The sequence below is a fragment of the Oncorhynchus keta genome, chromosome 21, assembly GCF_023373465.1.
Source record: "Oncorhynchus keta strain PuntledgeMale-10-30-2019 chromosome 21, Oket_V2, whole genome shotgun sequence".
In the NCBI taxonomy this organism is placed as follows: domain Eukaryota; kingdom Metazoa; phylum Chordata; class Actinopteri; order Salmoniformes; family Salmonidae; genus Oncorhynchus; species Oncorhynchus keta.
In genome coordinates, this window is record NC_068441.1 from 59,756,507 (window position 1) to 59,774,431 (window position 17,925).

A 17,925-nucleotide genomic window follows, 5' to 3' on the forward strand; every position below is an offset into this window, starting at 1 on the left:
AAGATTTGACTGAGTTACAGTTCATATAAGGGAGGACTCCCGAGTGTCTGAGGCACTGCATCTCAGTGCTAGAGGTGTCACTACAGACCGTGGTTCAATTCCAGGCTGTATCACAGCGGCCTGAGGCACCTCATCTCAGTGCTAGAGATGCCACAACAGACCCTGGTTCAATTCCGGGCTGTATCACAACCGGCCGTGATTGGGAGTCACAGAGGGCGGTGCACAACTGGCCCAGTGTCGTTCAGGTTAGGGTTTGGCCGGGGTCGGCTGTCATTGTAAATAAGATTTTTTTCTTAACTGACTTGCCTAGTTAAATAAAGTTGAAATACAAGTAAGGAAATCAGTCAATTGAAATACATTTATTAGGCACTATATATGGATTTCACATGACTGGGAATACAGATATGCATCTGTTGGTCACAGATACCTTTAACATAAAAGGTAGGGATGTGGATCAGAAAACCAGTCAGTTTCTGGTGTGATCACCATTTGCCTCATGCAGCAGGACACATCTCCTTCACATAGAGTTGATCAGGCTGTTGATTGTGGCCTGTGGAATATTGTCCCATTAACTCTTCAATGGCTGTGAGAAGTTTCTAGATATTGGTGCTAACAGGAACATGATGTGGTACACATCGATCCAGAGCATCCCAAACATGCTCCAAGCGTGACAAGTCTGGTGAGTATAAAGTCCATGGAAAAACTGGGACATGTTCAGCTTCTAGGAATTGTGTACAGATCCTTGTGACATGGGGCTGTCCATTATCATGCTGAAACATGAGGTGATGGCGGTGGACGAATGGCAAGACAATGGGCCTCAGGATCTCGTGACAGTATCTCTGTGCATTCAAATTGCCATCAATAAATTGCAATTGTGTTCCTTGTTCGTAGTTTATGCCTGCCCATACCATAACCCCACCGCCACCATGGGGCAGTCTGTTCACAACGTTGACATCAGCAAACCGCTCGCCCACACAATGCCACACACGCTGTCTGTCATCTGCCTGGTACAGTTGAAACCGGGATTCATCCGTGAAGAACACACTACTCCAGCGTGCCAGTGGCCATCGAAGGTGAGCATTTGCCAAATTAAGTTGGTTACGATGCCAAACTACATTCAGGTCAAGACTCTGATGAGGATGAGCTTCCCTTAGATGGTTTATGACAGTTCTTCCAGAAATTATTCCATTGTACAAACCACAGCTGTCCGGGTGGCTGGTCTCCGACGATGTGGAGGTCCTGCTCTGGCGTTGTTACATGTGGTCTGCGGTTTTGAGGCTTGTTGGACGTACTGCGAAATTCTCTGAAACGACGTAGGTGGCTTATGGTAGAGAAATTAGCGTTAAATTCTCTGGCAACAGCTCCGGTGGACATTGCTGCAGTCAGCATGCCAATTGCATGTTGTGGTTAGACATTAGTTGTGGTTAGACATTAGCCTTCAGCTCAGGTAGACTATATCGTAGGGAGATTACCAGGTTATTCTCACTGTGCACACTGACGATGCAGCAGATGTTACTGCTGAGCATTATCAGCAGGACATTAGGCCTTTAGATAGCTAAATTAACTAACGTTAAGTTTTGGTTTTGGGGGGATTGATAGTAATAGTATATGTTTTTCTTATCATGGTCCGACAACAGGGATTCAGTTCCTATTGGGCATCAAGACCTTTCAGTGTGCAGTCTGCTCAGGGATCCTACTGCCAGCCCACTCTTCATGGCCTATGAAGAAGCAATGATCCATTTCAGAGAATCTCCCCTCTCCCAGTAGCACATTAAGGCTGTGGGGTTTACATTACGCTTTTCCAGAGGTATGATGGATTCATGGGTTCCTCAGTCTGAAATACAGTAAATGTTCCTCCTCAGTACATCACTGCCTCATTGCTCATATCCGTTATGGGTCCGCGGTCAAACGACCACCAGCGAGCAGGCCTTTCTAATCAACCTGGCCCGGGTATTCTGGAAGGATATTGACCTCATTCCGTCAGTAGAAGATGCCAGGATATTCTTTAAAAGTGCCTTCCTCACCATCTTAAATAAGCATGCCCCATTCAAACAATTTAGAATCAGGAACAGATATAGCCCTTGGTTCTCTCCAGACCTGACTGCCCTAGACCAGCACAAAAAACACCCTGTGGCGTACTGCATTAGCATAGAAAAGCCTTTGCGATATGCAACTTTTCAGGGAAGTTAGGAAGCAATATACACAGGCAGTTAGGAAAGCAAAGGATAGCTTTTTCAAACAGAAATTTGCATCCTATAGCACAAACTCCAAAACGTTCTGGGACACTGTAAAGTCCATGGAGAATAAGAGCACCTCCTCCCAGCTGTCCACTGAACTGAGGATAGGAAATACTGTCACCACCTATAAATCTGCGATAATTGAGAATTTCAAGAATAATTTTGCTACGGTTGGCTTTTCACCTGGCTACCCCTACACCGGTCAACAGCCCTGCACCACTCACAGCAACTTGCCTAAGCCTCCCCATTACTCCTTCACCCAAATCCAAATCCAGAGAGCTGATGTTCTGAAAGAACTGCAAAATCTGGACCCCTACAAATCAGCCGGGCTAGACAATCTAGACACGCTCTTTCTAAAATTATCAGTCAATTTTTGCAACCCCTATTACTAGCTTGTTCCTCTCTTTCATATTGTCTGAGATCCCCAAAAATTTGAAAGCTGCCGCGATCTTCCCCCTCTTCAAAGGGAGAGACACTCTAAACCCAAACTGCTACAGACCTATATCTATCATACCCTGCCTTTCTAAGGTCTTCGAATGCCAAGTTAACAAACAGATCACCGACCATTTCGAATCCCACCGTACCTTCTCCGCTATGGAATCTGGCTTCAGAGCTGGTCATGGGTGCACCTCAGCCACGCTCAAGGTCCTAAACGATATCATAACCGCCATCGATAAGAGACAATACTGTGAAGCTATATTCATCGACCTGGCCAAGGCTTTCGACTGTAAATCACCACATTCTTATCGGCAGACTAAACAGCCTTGGTTTCTCAAATGACTACCTCGCCTGCTTCACCAACTACTTCTCAGACAGAGTTCCATGTGTCAAATCGGAGGGCCTGTTGTCCGGACCTCTGGCAGTCTCTATGGGGGTAGCACAGGGTTCAATTCTCGGGCCGACTATTTTCTCTGTATACATCAATGATGTCACTTTTGCTGCTGGTGATTCTCCGATCCCCCGCTACGCAGACGACACCATTCTGTATACTTCTGGCCCTTCTTTGGACACTGTGTTAACTAACCTCCAGATGAGCTTCAATGCCATACAACTCTCCCTCCGTGGCCTCCAACTGCTCTTAAATGCAAGTAAAACTAAATGCATGCTCTTCAACCAATCATTGCCCACACCTGCCCGCCCGTCCAGCATCACTACTCTGGACGGTTCTGACTTAGAATATGTGGACAACTACAAATACCTAGGTGTCTAGTTAGACTGTAAACTCTCCTTCCAGGTTCACATTAAGCATCTCCAATCCAAAATTAAATCTAGAATTGGCATCCAATTTCACAACAAAGCCTCCTTCACTCATGCTGCAAAACATACCCTCGTAAAACTGACCATCCTACCGATCCTCGACGATGTAATTTACAAAATAGTCTCCAACACTCAGCAAACTGGATGCAGTCTTTCGAAGTGCCATGAATTTTGTCACCAAAGCCCCATATACTACCCACCACCACTGCGAGCGTCAGTATAGAGACAAAGTAGAATCTCAATTCAACGGCTCAGACACAAGAGGTATGTGGCAGGGTCTAAAGTCAATCACGGATTACAAAAAGAAAACCAGCCCAGTCACGGACCAGGATGTCTTGCTCCCAGGCAGACTAAATAACTTTTTTGCCCGCTTTGAGGACAATACAGTGCCACTGACACGGCCCACAACTAAAACATGCAAAACATTGTTCCTGTTCCCAAGAAAGCTAAGGTAACTGAGCTAAACGACTACCGCCCCGTAGCACTCACTTCCGTCATCATGAAGTGCTTTGAGAGACTAGTCAAGGACCATATCACCTCCACCCTACCTGACACCCTTTAGACCCACTCCAATTTGCTTACCGCCCAAATAGGTCCACAGACGATGCAATCTCAACCACACTGCACACTGCCCTAACCCATCTGGACAAGAGGAATACCTATGTGAGAATGCTGTTCATCGACTACAGCTCGGCATTTAACACCATAGTGCCCTCCAATCTCGTCATCAAGCTCGAGACCCTGGGTCTCGACCCCGCCCTGTGCAACTGGGTACTGGACTTCCTGACGGGCCGCCCCAGGTGGTGAGGGTAGGCAACAACATTTCCACCCCGCTGATCCTCAACACTGGGGTCCCACAAGGGTGCGTTCTGAGCCCTCTCCTGTACTCCCTGTTCACCCACGACTGCATGGCCACGCACGCCTCCAACTCAATCATCAAGTTTGCGGACGACACAACAGTGGTAGGCTTGATTACCAACAATGACGAGATGGCCTACAGGGAGGAGGTGAGGGCCCTCGGAGTGTGGTGTCAGGAAAATAACCTCACACTCAACGTCAACAAAACTAAGGAGATGATTGTGGACTTCAGGAAACAGCAGAGGGAACACTCCCCTATCCACATTGATGGGACAGTAGTGGAGAGGGTAGTAAGTTTTAAGTTCCTCGGCGTACACATCACAGACAAACTGAATTGGTCCACCCACACAGACAGCATCGTGAAGAACAGACAACAACCACTCGAGCCACTGCCTGTTCACCCCACTATCATGCAGAAGGCGAGGTCAGTACAGGTGCATCAAAGCTGGGACAGAGAGACTGAAAAACAGCTTCTATCTCAAGGCCACCAGACTGTTAAACAGCCATCACTAACATTGAGTGGCTGCTGCCAACACACTGACTCAAGTCCAGCCACTTTAATAATGGGAATTGATGGGAAATGATGTAAAATGTATCACTAGCCACTTTAACTATGCCACTTTGTTTACATACTCATCTCATATGTATATACTGTACTCAATACCATCTACTGGTTATAACAGGTAACAGGTTATTCCCCTAACACCCTAACAGGTTATTCCCCTAACAGGTTATTCCCCCTAACAGGTTATTCCCCTAACAGGTTATTCCCCCTAACAGGTTATTCCACTAACAGGTTATTTCCCTAACAGGTTATTCCCCCTAACAGGTTATTCCCCCTAACAGGTTATTCCCCTAACAGGTTATTCCCCTAACAGGTTATTCCCCTAACAGGTTATTCCCCTAACAGGTTATTCCCCTAACAGGTTATTCCCCCTAACAGGTTATTCCCCCTAACAGGTTATTCTACTAACAGGTTATTCCCCTAACAGGTTATTCCCCTAACAGGTTATTCCCTAACAGGTTATTCCCCTAACAGGTTATTCTACTAACAGGTTATTCCCCTAACAGGTTATTCCCCTAACAGGTTATTCCCCTAACAGGTTATTCCCTAACAGGTTATTCCCCTAACAGGTTATTCTACTAACAGGTTATTCCCCTAACAGGTTATTCCCCTAACAGGTTATTCCCCTAACAGGTTATTCCCCCTAACAGGTTATTCCCCCTAACAGGTTATTCCCCTAACAGGTTATTCCCCTAACAGGTTATTCTACTAACAGGTTATTCCCCTAACAGGTTATTCCCCCTAACAGGTTATTCCCCCTAACAGGTTATTCCCCTAACAGGTTATTCCACTAACAGGTTATTCCCCTAACAGGTTATTCCCTAACAGGTTATTCCCCTAACAGGTTATTCCCCTAACAGGTTATTCCCCTAACAGGTTATTCCCCTAACAGGTTATTCCCCCTAACAGGTTATTCCCTAACAGGTTATTCCCTAACAGGTTATTCCCCTAACAGGTTATTCTCCTAACAGGTTATTCCCCTAACAGGTTATTCCCCTAACAGGTTATTCCCCTAACAGGTTATTCCCCCTAACAGGTTATTCCCCTAACAGGTTATTTCCCCTAACAGGTTATTCCCCTAACAGGTTATTCCCCCTAACAGGTTATTCCCCTAACAGGTTATTCCCCTAACAGGTTATTCCCCCTAACAGGTTATTCCCCCTAACAGGTTATTCTACTAACAGGTTATTCCCCCTAACAGGTTATTCTACTAACAGGTTATTTCCCCTAACAGGTTATCCCCCTAACAGGTTATTCCCCCTAACAGGTTATTCCCCTAACAGCACAAGAACTTACATTACCCAAAACAGTTACAAGCAATACAAAAATAAACGTCTTCCAATAAATATTTAAAATGGGCGACAAGAGTCTCAAGATTAAGTTTAGTCTGCAGGCTATTCCAGAGGTGAGGAGTGCAACAGGAAAAGTCAGCCATACCCAACTCTGTGGAAATCGCATGGGCCTCAAGTGTAATCCATGCTTGAGACCTGGGTTTAGGAATTATACTTCTTATATTGATGAGTGATGATAAATAAGAAGGTAGCTTATTCAGAAGTGCTTTAAAGACAAAAACGAGAGCATGTTGTTCTCGTCCCACGGACAGCAAAGTCCAACCCACATTATGATATAAAACACAGTGGTGAGTTCTGTAGCTAGCACCCGTAATAAACCTAAGTGCGCAATGATAAGTAGCATCCAGCGATTTAAGTGTTGATGCCGTAGCATGAATGTAAATAATATCCCCATAATCTATAACAGATATAAAAGTAGCTTGCACAATTTGTCTCTATTTGTAGAGGACAAACATGTCCTGTTTCTATAGAGGAAGCCTAGCTTGATTTTTAGCCGTTTACAAAGTTCGTCAACATGCATAAAAGACTGTTTATCATCCAACCATATCACTAAGTATTTATATGCAGAGACATGATTCATTCGAGAACCATCTAAGCTCCTAAGTGTTTGAACCTATTAAAAATCATATAATATGTTTTTCTCTGCATTTAAAACAAGTTTCAGCTGTATAAAAGACCCTTGTAATATCTTAAAATCTGTCTCCAATAATGATAATGCTTGGTCAGCCTTTGAAGCGATAGAGTACATGACAGTATCATCAGCATATCAATGAATTTGACACTTTCTTATCTCATCACCGATATTGTTTATGTAGAGAGTGAACAGTAATGGACCAAGTATGGAACCTTGTGGGACCCCTTTAACCAACTCCAATGGCACTGACTGGATGCTGTCGACTCTAACAGCCTGACTTCTATCCTTTAGATAGTCATGAAACCAATGACAGGCATCAAATCCCAGTCCTATTGATGACAGCTTACCCAAAACTATTGCAAGGTCTATAGTGTCAAAAGCTTTAGATAAATCTATGAACAAGGCAGCACAGTGCTTTCTATTATCTAGGGCATTAGTAATATCATTTACAACAAGGACAGTGGCCGTAATAGTACTTTGTTTAGGTCTGAAGCCAGATTGATTACTAGAAAGAGTATTGTTAACAGTTAAAAAAGATTGTAGTTGCCTATTATAATAATAATAATAATATATGCCATTTAGCTGAGCGACTTACAGTCATGTGTGCATACATTCTACGTATGGGTGGTCCCGGGAATCGAACCCACTACCCTGGCGTTACAAGCGCCATGCTCTACCAACTGAGCCACAGAAGGACCACATTCACTAATGACTCTAGAATTTTAGCCAAACAGGAGAGCTTAGAGATGGGCCGATAATTATCCAACTCACTACCATCACCTCCCTTGAGGAGAGGTAAAAGAAAAGCTGATTTCCAAGATTTAGGAATCTTTCCTATGACAAATGTTTGATTAAAGATGTGCGTCACTACACCAGCAATAATAGGTGCCGGGGTATCACTGCTCAAACTAATAGGAAGGGTGAAGGTACCCCATGTATCACTGCTCAACTAATAGGAAGGGTGAAGGTACCCCAGGTATCACTGCTCAAACTAATAGGAAGGGTGAAGGTACCCCATGTATCACTGCTCAACTAATAGGAAGGGTGAAGGTACCCCAGGTATCACTGCTCAAACTAATAGGAAGGGTGAAGGTACCCCAGGTATCACTGCTCAAACTAATAGGAAGGGTGAAGGTACCCCATGTATCACTGCTCAACTAATAGGAAGGGTGAAGGTACCCCAGGTATCACTGCTCAAACTAACAGGAAGGGTGAAGGTACCCCAGGTATCACTGCTCAAACTAATAGGAAGGGTGAAGGTAACCCATGTATCACTGCTCAAACTAACAGGAAGGGTGAAGGTACCCCAGGTATCACTGCTCAAACTAACAGGAAGGCTGAAGGTACCCCAGGTATCACTGCTCAAACTAACAGGAAGGCTGAAGGTACCCCAGGTATCACTGCTCAAACTAAGAGGAAGGGTGAAGGTACCCCAGGTTTCACTGCTCAAACTAATAGGAAGGGTGAAGGTACCCCAGGTATCACTGCTCAAACTAACAGGAAGGGTGAAGGTACCCCAGGTATCACTGCTCAAACTAACAGGAAGGGTGAAGGTACCCCAGGTATCACTGCTCAAACTAATAGGAAGGGTGAAGGTACCCCAGGTATCACTGCTCAAACTAACAGGAAGGGTGAAGGTACCCCAGGTATCACTGCTCAAACTAATAGGAAGGGTGAAGGTACCCCAGGTATCACTGCTCAAACTAACAGGAAGGGTGAAGGTACCCCAGGTATCACTGCTCAAACTAACAGGAAGGCTGAAGGTACCCCAGGTATCACTGCTCAAACTAATAGGAAGGGTGAAGGTACCCCAGGTATCACTGCTCAAACTAACAGGAAGGGTGAAGGTACCCCAGGTATCACTGCTCAAACTAATAGGAAGGGTGAAGGTACCCCAGGTATCACTGCTCAAACTAACAGGAAGGGTGAAGGTACCCCAGGTATCACTGCTCAAACTAACAGGAAGGGTGAAGGTACCCCAGGTATCACTGCTCAAACTAACAGGAAGGGTGAAGTTACTCCAGGTATCACTGCTCAAACTAATAGGAAGGGTGAAGTTACCCCAGGTATCACTGCTCAAACTAACAGGAAGGGTGAAGGTACCCCAGGTATCACTGCTCAAACTAACAGGAAGGGTGAAGTTACTCCAGGTATCACTGCTCAAACTAATAGGAAGGGTGAAGTTACTCCAGGTATCACTGCTCAAACTAGCTTTCTGTCATATCTTCCATGTTACGCTACCTGCAATGGTGACCACTAGCCACGCCAGGCGAACCAATGAAGAGATGTTGGTTTTTAATCAGTGCTCCGTCCCCTCTGCCAACGCTGTGGACTATTGAGCTGTATGCAGCCCATTCATTTCACATCGTCGCTGCTTCAACGGCTTCTCTCTGTCCCTGCATCCACACTGTATGGCACGGTCCTCTGCTTCCTACGAATGCTATATTAGATTAAACACTAAGGAGATTTTAGATGCCTTAAAGTGACGAGTTCATATGAGTTCGATGCCTTATCTAGTTGACTATGTCTGCGTTCAGACCAGTCAATAGCATTGCTTTGGTGGTTGTCCTAGTAAAGTACAGTGCATATTAGCTACAAGTGGTTGGCTGGGTGCAGATTGTTTGGTTGCTTGTTAGATACTTAGATATTTCATGTTGGCCACATATGATTAAGCTACTCATGTTGTTCAGTGAGAGTACCCGGCGGTGCATCTCTAGGGCAGCTGGGTACACAATTACCTTCTGGGCCACATCCTGACTGATGGCATCTCTAGGGCAGCTGGGTTCACAATTACCTTCTGGGCCACATCCTGACTGATGGCATCTCTAGGGCAGCTGGGTTCACAATTACCTTCTGGGCCACATCTGACTGATGGCATCTCTAGGGCAGCTGGGTACACAATTACCTTCTGGGCCACATCCTGACTGATGGCATCTCTAGGGCAGCTGGGTACACAATTACCTTCTGGGCCACATCACGCCTGACTGCATCTCTAGGGCAGCTGGGTACACAATTACCTTCTGGGCCACATCCTGACTGATGGCATCTCTAGGGCAGCTGGGTACACAATTACCTTCTGGGCCACATCCTGACTGATGGCATCTCTAGGGCAGCTGGGTACACAATTACCTTCTGGGCCACATCCTGACTGATGGCATCTCTAGGGCAGCTGGGTACACAATTACCTTCTGGGCCACATCCTGACTGATGGCATCTCTAGGGCAGCTGGGTACACAATTACCTTCTGGGCCACATCCTGACTGATGGCATCTCTAGGGCAGCTGGGTACACAATTACCTTCTGGGCCACATCCTGACTGATGGCATCTCTAGGGCAGCTGGGTACACAATTACCTTCTGGGCCACATCCTGACTGATGGCATCTCTAGGGCAGCTGGGTACCTTCTGGGCCACAACTGATGGCATCTCTTCTGGGCCACATCCTGACTGATGGCATCTCTAGGGCAGCTGGGTACACAATTACCTTCTGGGCCACATCCTGACTGATGGCATCTCTAGGGCAGCTGGGTTCACAATTACCTTCTGGGCCACATCCTGACTGATGGCATCTCTAGGGCAGCTGGGTACACAATTACCTTCTGGGCCACATCCTGACTGATGGCATCTCTAGGGCAGCTGGGTTCACAGTACCTTCTGGGCCACATCCTGACTGATGGCATCTCTAGGGCAGCTGGGTACACAATTACCTTCTGGGCCACATCCTGACTGATGGCATCTCTAGGGCAGCTGGGTACACAATTACCTTCTGGGCCACATCCTGACTGATGGCATCTCTAGGGCAGCTGGGTACACAATTACCTTCTGGGCCACATCCTGACTGATGGCATCTCTAGGGCAGCTGGGTACACAATTACCTTCTGGGCCACATCCTGACTGATGGCATCTCTAGGGCAGCTGGGTACACAATTACCTTCTGGGCCACATCCTGACTGATGGCATCTCTAGGGCAGCTGGGTACACACCGCTATGTTGGAAAGATAGTTCACACGTTCCACGATGACGCTCGTCTTGCCTCATACGGGGCTCAGCTTATGGTTAACATTCCCACATAGCATTCTTTAGCTGGTCTATTGATGTCTAAACAGTGCTGTGCCGTACCTAGCGTACCTGGGGTAAGGTTGTGTTGTTTTGGGGGATTGGTATAGTTTACCGTGCTCACTATTTTATATCGATGCTTTGCTTGGACAGTGAGCTACCCTGAAGGAGCAGAGCCAATATCACCAAGACTTGCATTGTTCGTTGCTTGATAAATGGTTAAACATATTTCCATGTGATGTTTTATTTATGAAATATATACAGTTGAAGTCGTAAGTTAGCCAAATACACTTAAACTCGGTTATTTCACAATTCCTGACATTTAATCCTAGTAAAAATTCCCTGTTTTAGGTCAGTTAGGATCCACACTTTATTTTAAGAATTTGAAACGTCAGAATAATAGTAGAGAGAGTGATTTATTTCAGCTTTTTTTCTTTCATCACATTCTCAGTGGGTCAGAAGTGTACATACACTCAATTAGTATTTAGTAGCATTGCCTTTAAATTGTGTAACTTGGGTCAAACATTTCGGGTAGCCTTCCACAAGCTTCCCACAATTAGTTGGGTGAATTTTGGCCCATTCCTCCTGACAGAGCTGGTGTAACCGAGTCAGGTTTGTAGGCCTCCTTGCTCGCACAAACCTTTTCAGTTATGCCCACAAATTTTCTATGGTAATGAGGTCAGGGCTTTGTGATGGCCACACCAATACCTGGACTTAATTGCCCTTAAGCCATTTTGCCACAACTTTGGAAGCATGTTTGGGTCAATGTCCATTTGTAAGACCCATTTGCGACCAAGCTTTAACTTCCTGACTGATGTCTTGAGATGTTGCTTCAATATATCCACATTATTTTCCTGCCTCATGAAGCCATCTATTTCATGAAGTGCACCAGTCCCTCCTGCAGCAATGCACCCACACAACATGACGCGGTCACCCCCGTGCTTCACGGTTGGGATGGTGTTCTGCGGCTTGCAAGCATTCCCACTTTTTCATCAAAACATAACGACGGTCATTATGGCCAAACAGTTCTATTTTTGTTTCATCACACTAGAGGACATTTCCCCAAAAAGTACAATCTTTGTATCTTTGGGATTGATTTGCACTTTTCGTACCAAAGTACGTTAATCTTTAGGAGACATAACGCATCTCCTTCCTGAGCGGTATGATGGCTGCGTGGTCCCATGGTGTTTATACTTGCGTATTATTGTTTATACAGATGAACATGGTACCTTCAGGCATTTGTAAATTGCTCCCAATGATGGACCAGACTTGTGGAGGTCTACAATGATTTTTCTGAGGTCTTGGCTGATTTCTTTAGATTTTTCCATGTCAAGCAAAGAGACACTGAGTTTGAAGGTAGGCCTTGAAATACATCCACAAGCCATGACATCATTTTCTGGAATTTTCCAAGCTGTTTAAAGGCACAGTCAACTTAGTGTATGTGAACTTCTGACCCACTGGAATTGTGATACAGTGAATTATAATTGAAAGAATCTGTCTGTAAACAATTGTTGGGAAAATGACTTGTGTCATGCACAAAGTAGATGTCCTAACCGATGTCATGACATTGGCCTGGGAGTAGGTTTATGAGTCTTAAATACCTCTTCCTCGCTTTTTTTCTCTCTCTAGCCACTGATGTGAAATTTGAAAACCTCTTGGTTAACAGAGATTCTGGGAACATCAGAAGGTGCGGTGGAATTAACTATATTCTGGTAATCCGACCAGTTGAACATATGCGGTGGTAGTTAATGAATATGATGTCAGTTCGGTTGTCATCTGAGACATTCTCATCAATGATAAGATGACAAACTCTACAGTGGAAAGTCTGCACAATGTAGTTATCAGATTCACATGGAATTGTTGTTCAATTTAAATGTTTGAATATACAATTATTGGTGAAGAGATTAAATGTAATTTTAGCTTCCAGATAAGAGATTTGGGTTTTCATCTCTGCTCAATCAGTAGCCCGCCCCTGTGAAGGGACATGGGGTTATACAACTTTTCAAACACGCCCTCCTCTCCCTTCTTATATAAAGCCTTGATGACAATATAACCTCCTGTTCCAAGTACGTGAGGTCTTCAGCCTCTGCCTTAAAAGGACTGACATGTCAACTACAGAACTAAGCCAACCTCAGAGTGAGGTTTGGTTGCGAATGGTATGAACTTTGAACTCTTATTCACTACAGAAGTGATACATCCTAGCCGTTAAGTTAGCAACAGCAGCTGCAAACGTGGTCTAGGTAAGAACAGACAGAGTATCCCGTCTACCACACAGCGACGTTACTACAATGTATTCAATTGACCACCAGAGACATTCTTCAAAGGACAAAGGACTCGGTTTGGCAACACGACCTTCCATCTACCACCAACTTACCGAAGCACAGAGTAAATATTTATTGCATTTTCCTTTTCCAAATGGGCGGTAATTTAGAATGCATCAGATACTGTATTTACGATAGCACAGCTTCTCCCTCTGTCCCTCAGTCTTCCCGCTCTTTCACTCAAACCCAGACCCTTTTCTTTTGTGTAACCAGCTGTCATATCTGTTCCACCCGCCAGGGACGTTTTCCTTTATGACGTAATTTGTAATCAAGGTATGATTCATTCTTTGTATATGTAATTCTGTGTGATTAGTTAGGTATTTAAACCCAATTTTGTATTGCTGATTCAACTTGTTAGCCAGGGTTCCTGAAGATATCTGAAAGTTGTACATTCTTGGTTGAGACTGAATTAAGGTGACGATTAATATTGACTGGTATTGATGTAAAATATTACTAGGTCGGAAGATTACAGCTCTATAAATATTATTTTGTGCACCGACGATTACATTTACATGATTAGCTCAGGTAATATTAATTACGGAGAAAGGATTTTATAGAATAGTATGTCATATCACTTAATCCGGCATAGCCAAAGACACAACACCGACTTGCCAAAACTATAGTTTAACCACAAAAAATTTGTGGAGTGGTTGAAATACGAGTTTTAATGACTTCAACCTAAGTGTATGTAAACTTCCGACTACAACTACATATATATATTCATATCTGTGAGGGCCACATCACCATGGATATTTGGTCAAAGATGCCCTGTAGTCTTGAAATGTTAATTCAAAATGCACTGTCTGTCATGATTGCTTTCTCAATTTGTTTGCAGTTGATTACAAAAATTATATTATTCTATAGCTGTGGTCAGTGGAATAGAAGAGAGAGAGGGGAGAGAGAGACCGAAAGAGAGCGAGAGAGTAAACAACATTCTGTCTCATAAATTTGTTTTCTACTGTGCTCACTGTAGGGAACATAAGCTTTGTCCCAAATGGCAACCTCTTCCCAATCTAGTGCACTACTTTAGACCATAGCACTATGTGCCCTTACTTGGGAAGAGGTTGCCATTTGGGAAGCACATCAATAACTTCTTAGTAACCCCATAGTAACTCAGACCTTCATGGTCTTACTGTGAGTAAAAGCAGGTTGTGTTTCTTTTGGGAAGGTATAAGTCAATATTTTGTTTTGACATGTTAATAAATACATGCTTTGTTCATTTTGGCATGTTTACCTGCCTACAATACACACTGTAGAGTGCGTACATAGCAAGCCCATACATAGTAAGTCAATAGGGCTAACTGGCTAGCTAGCCAGTTAGCTAGCTAGCTACACACAAAGATTTTGCATCTACCTTGCATTACTTTTAGGTACATTTTTTCAGCAAAAAAAGAAACGTCCCATTAACAGGGCCCTGTCTTTCAAAGATAACTCATAAAAATCTAAATAGCTTCACAGATCTTCATTGCAAAGGGTTTAAACACTGTTTCCAATGCTTGTTCAATGAAACATATACAATTAATGAACATGCACCTGTGGAACGGTCGTTAATACACTAACAGCTTACAGACGGTAGGCAATTAAGGTCACAGTTATGAAAACTTAGGACACTAAAGAGGCCTTTTACTGATTCTGAAAAACACCAAAAGAAAGATGCCCAGTGTCTCTGCTCATCTGGGTGAACATGCCTTAGGCATGCTGCAAGGAGGCATGAGCACTGCAGATGTGGCCAGGGAAATAAATAGCAATGTCTGTACTGTGAGAAACCTAAGACAGCGCTACAGGGAGACAGGACGGACAGGTGATCGTCCTCGCAGTGGCAGACCACGTGTAACAACACCTGCACAGGATCGGTACATCCGAACATCACACCTGCGGACCAGGTACAGGATGGCAACAACAACTGCCCGAGTTACACCAGGAATCCACAAGTGCACTTCCGGCGCCGACTGAGATGGCCGCCTCGCTTCGCGTTCCTAGGAAACTATGCAGTTTTTTGTTTTTTTACGTGTTATTTCTTACATTAGTACCCCAGGTCATCTTAGGTTTCATTACATACAGTCGAGAAGAACTACTGAATATAAGATCAGCGTCAACTCACCATCAGTACGACCAAGAATGTGTTTTCCGCAACGCAGATCCTGTGTTCTGCCTTACAAACAGGACAACGGAATGGATCGCATGCAGCGACCCAAGAAAACGACTCCGAAAAGAGGGAAACGAGGCGGTCTTCTGGTCAGACTCCGAAAAAGGGCACATCGCGCACCACTTCCCAGCATTCTTCTTGCCAATGTCAGTCTCTCGACAACAAGGTTGTCCGAGCAAGGGTGGCATTCCAGAGGGACATCAGAGACTGCAACGTTCTCTGCTTCACGGAAACATGGCTCACTGGGAAGACGCTATCCAGGGCGGTGCAGCCAACGGGTTTCTCCACGCATCGCGCCGACAGAAACATACATCTCTCTGGTAAGAAGAGTGGCGGGGGCGTATGCCTCATGACTAACGGGACATGGTGTGATGAAGGAAACATACAGGAACTCAAATCCTTCTGTTCACCTGATTTAGAATTCCTCACAATCAAATGTAGACCTCATTATCTTCCAAGAGAATTCTCTTCGATTATAATCACAGCCGTATATATCCCCCCCCAAGCAGACACATCGATGGCTCTGAACAAACTTTATTTAACTCTTTGCAAACTGGAATCCGTATATCCGGAGGCTGCATTCATTGTAGCTGGGGATTTTAACAAAGCTAATCTGAAAACAAGACTCCCTAAATTTTTATACATCACAGACAAACTGAATTGGTCCACTCACACTGACAGCGTCGTGAAGAAGGCGCAGCAGCGCCTCTTCAACCTCAGGAGGCTGAAGAAATTCGGCTTGTCACCAAAAGCACTCACAAACTTCTACAGATGCACAATCAGAGCATCCTGGCGGGCTGTATCACCGCCTGGTACGGCAACTGCTCCGCCCTCAACCGTAAGGCTCTCCAGAGGGTAGTGAGGTCTGCATAACGCATCACCGGGGGCAAACTACCTGCCCTCCAGGACACCTACACCACCCGATGTTACAGGAAGGCCATAAAGATCATCAAGGACATCAACCACCCGAACCACTGCCTGTTCACCCCGCTATCATCCAGAAGGCGAGGTCAGTACAGGTGCATCAAAGCTGGGACCGAGAGACTGAAAAACAGCTTCTATCTCAAGGCCATCAGACTGTTAAACAGCCACCACTAACATTGAGTGGCTGCTGCCAACACACTGTCATTGACACTGACCCAACTCCAGCCACTTTAATAATGGGAATTGATGGGAAATGATCTAAATGATCACTAGCCACTTTAAACAATGCCACCTTATATAATGTTACTTACCCTACATTATTCATCTCATATGCATATGTATATACTGTACTCTACATCATCGACTGCATCCTTATGTAATACATGTATCACTAGCCACTTTAACTATGCCACTTTGTTTACTTTGTCTACACACTCATCTCATATGTATATACTGTACTCGATACCATCTACTGTATGCTGCTCTGTACCATCACTCAATCATATATCCTTATGTACATATTCCTTATCCCCTTACACTGTGTATAAGACAGTAGTTTTGGAATTGTTAGTTAGATTACTTGTTGGTTATCACTGCATTGTCGGAACTAGAAGCACAAGCATTTCGCTACACTCGCATTAACATCTGCTAACCATGTGTATGTGACAAATCAGATTTGATTTGATTTTGATTTGATTTGATTTGATCCCTCTATCAGTGCTCAGACTGTCCCCAATAGGCTGAGAGAGGCTGGACTGAGGGCTTGTAGGCCTGTTGTATGTAAGGCAGGTCCTCACCAGACATCACCGGCAACAACGTCTCCTATGGGCACAAACTCACCGTCGTTGACCAGACAGGACTGACAAAAAGTGCTCTTCACTGACGAGTCGCGGTTTTGTCTCACCAGGGGAGATGGTCGGATTCACGTTTATGGTCGAAGGAATGAGCGTTACATTGAGGCCTGTACTCTGGAGCGGGATCGATTTGGAGGTGGAGGGTCCGTCATGGTCTGGGGCGGTGTGTCACAGCATCATCATCGGACTGAGCTTGTTGTCATTGCAGGTAATCCCAACACTACATTACAGGGAAGACATCCTCCTCCCTCATGTGGTACCTTCAGCATGACAATGCCACCACCCATATTGCTCGTTCTGTGCGTGATTTCCTGCAAGACAGGAATGTCAGTGTTCTGCCATGGCCAGCAAAAAGCCCGGATCTCAATCCAATTGAGCATGTCTGGGACCTGTTGGATCGGAGGGTGAGGGCTTGGGCCATTCCCCCCAGAAATGTCAGGGAACTTGCAGGTAAATTGGTGGAAGAGTGGGGTAACATCTCACAGCAAGAACTGGCAAATCTAGTGCAGTCCATAAGGAGGAGATGCACTGCAGTACTTAATGCAGCTGGTGGCCACACCAGATACTGACTGTTACTTTTGACACCCTTTGTTCAGGGACACATTATTCCATTCCTGTTAGTCACATGTCTGTGGAACTTGTTCAGTTTTATGTCTCAGTTGTTGAATCTTGTTATGTTCATACAAATAATATGGGGTAACCAGTTAAGGCCAGTTAAGAAC

The 17,925-nt window shown here is 44.8% G+C and overlaps 1 protein-coding gene and 1 long non-coding RNA gene across 4 annotated transcripts in view; one reads left to right on the forward strand and one right to left on the reverse strand.

Annotated features, from left to right (window-relative positions):
• LOC118382591 (fibulin-2-like) overlaps window positions 1-17,925 on the reverse strand; it is a 318,974-nt gene that overhangs the window by 292,556 nt on the left and 8,493 nt on the right. The window lies entirely within an intron of this gene.
• On the forward strand, window positions 5,070-5,644 carry LOC127910514 (uncharacterized). The gene is made up of 3 exons (XR_008075158.1): window positions 5,070-5,099; window positions 5,231-5,295; window positions 5,551-5,644. It is a non-coding gene; the product is annotated as an uncharacterized LOC127910514 (long non-coding RNA).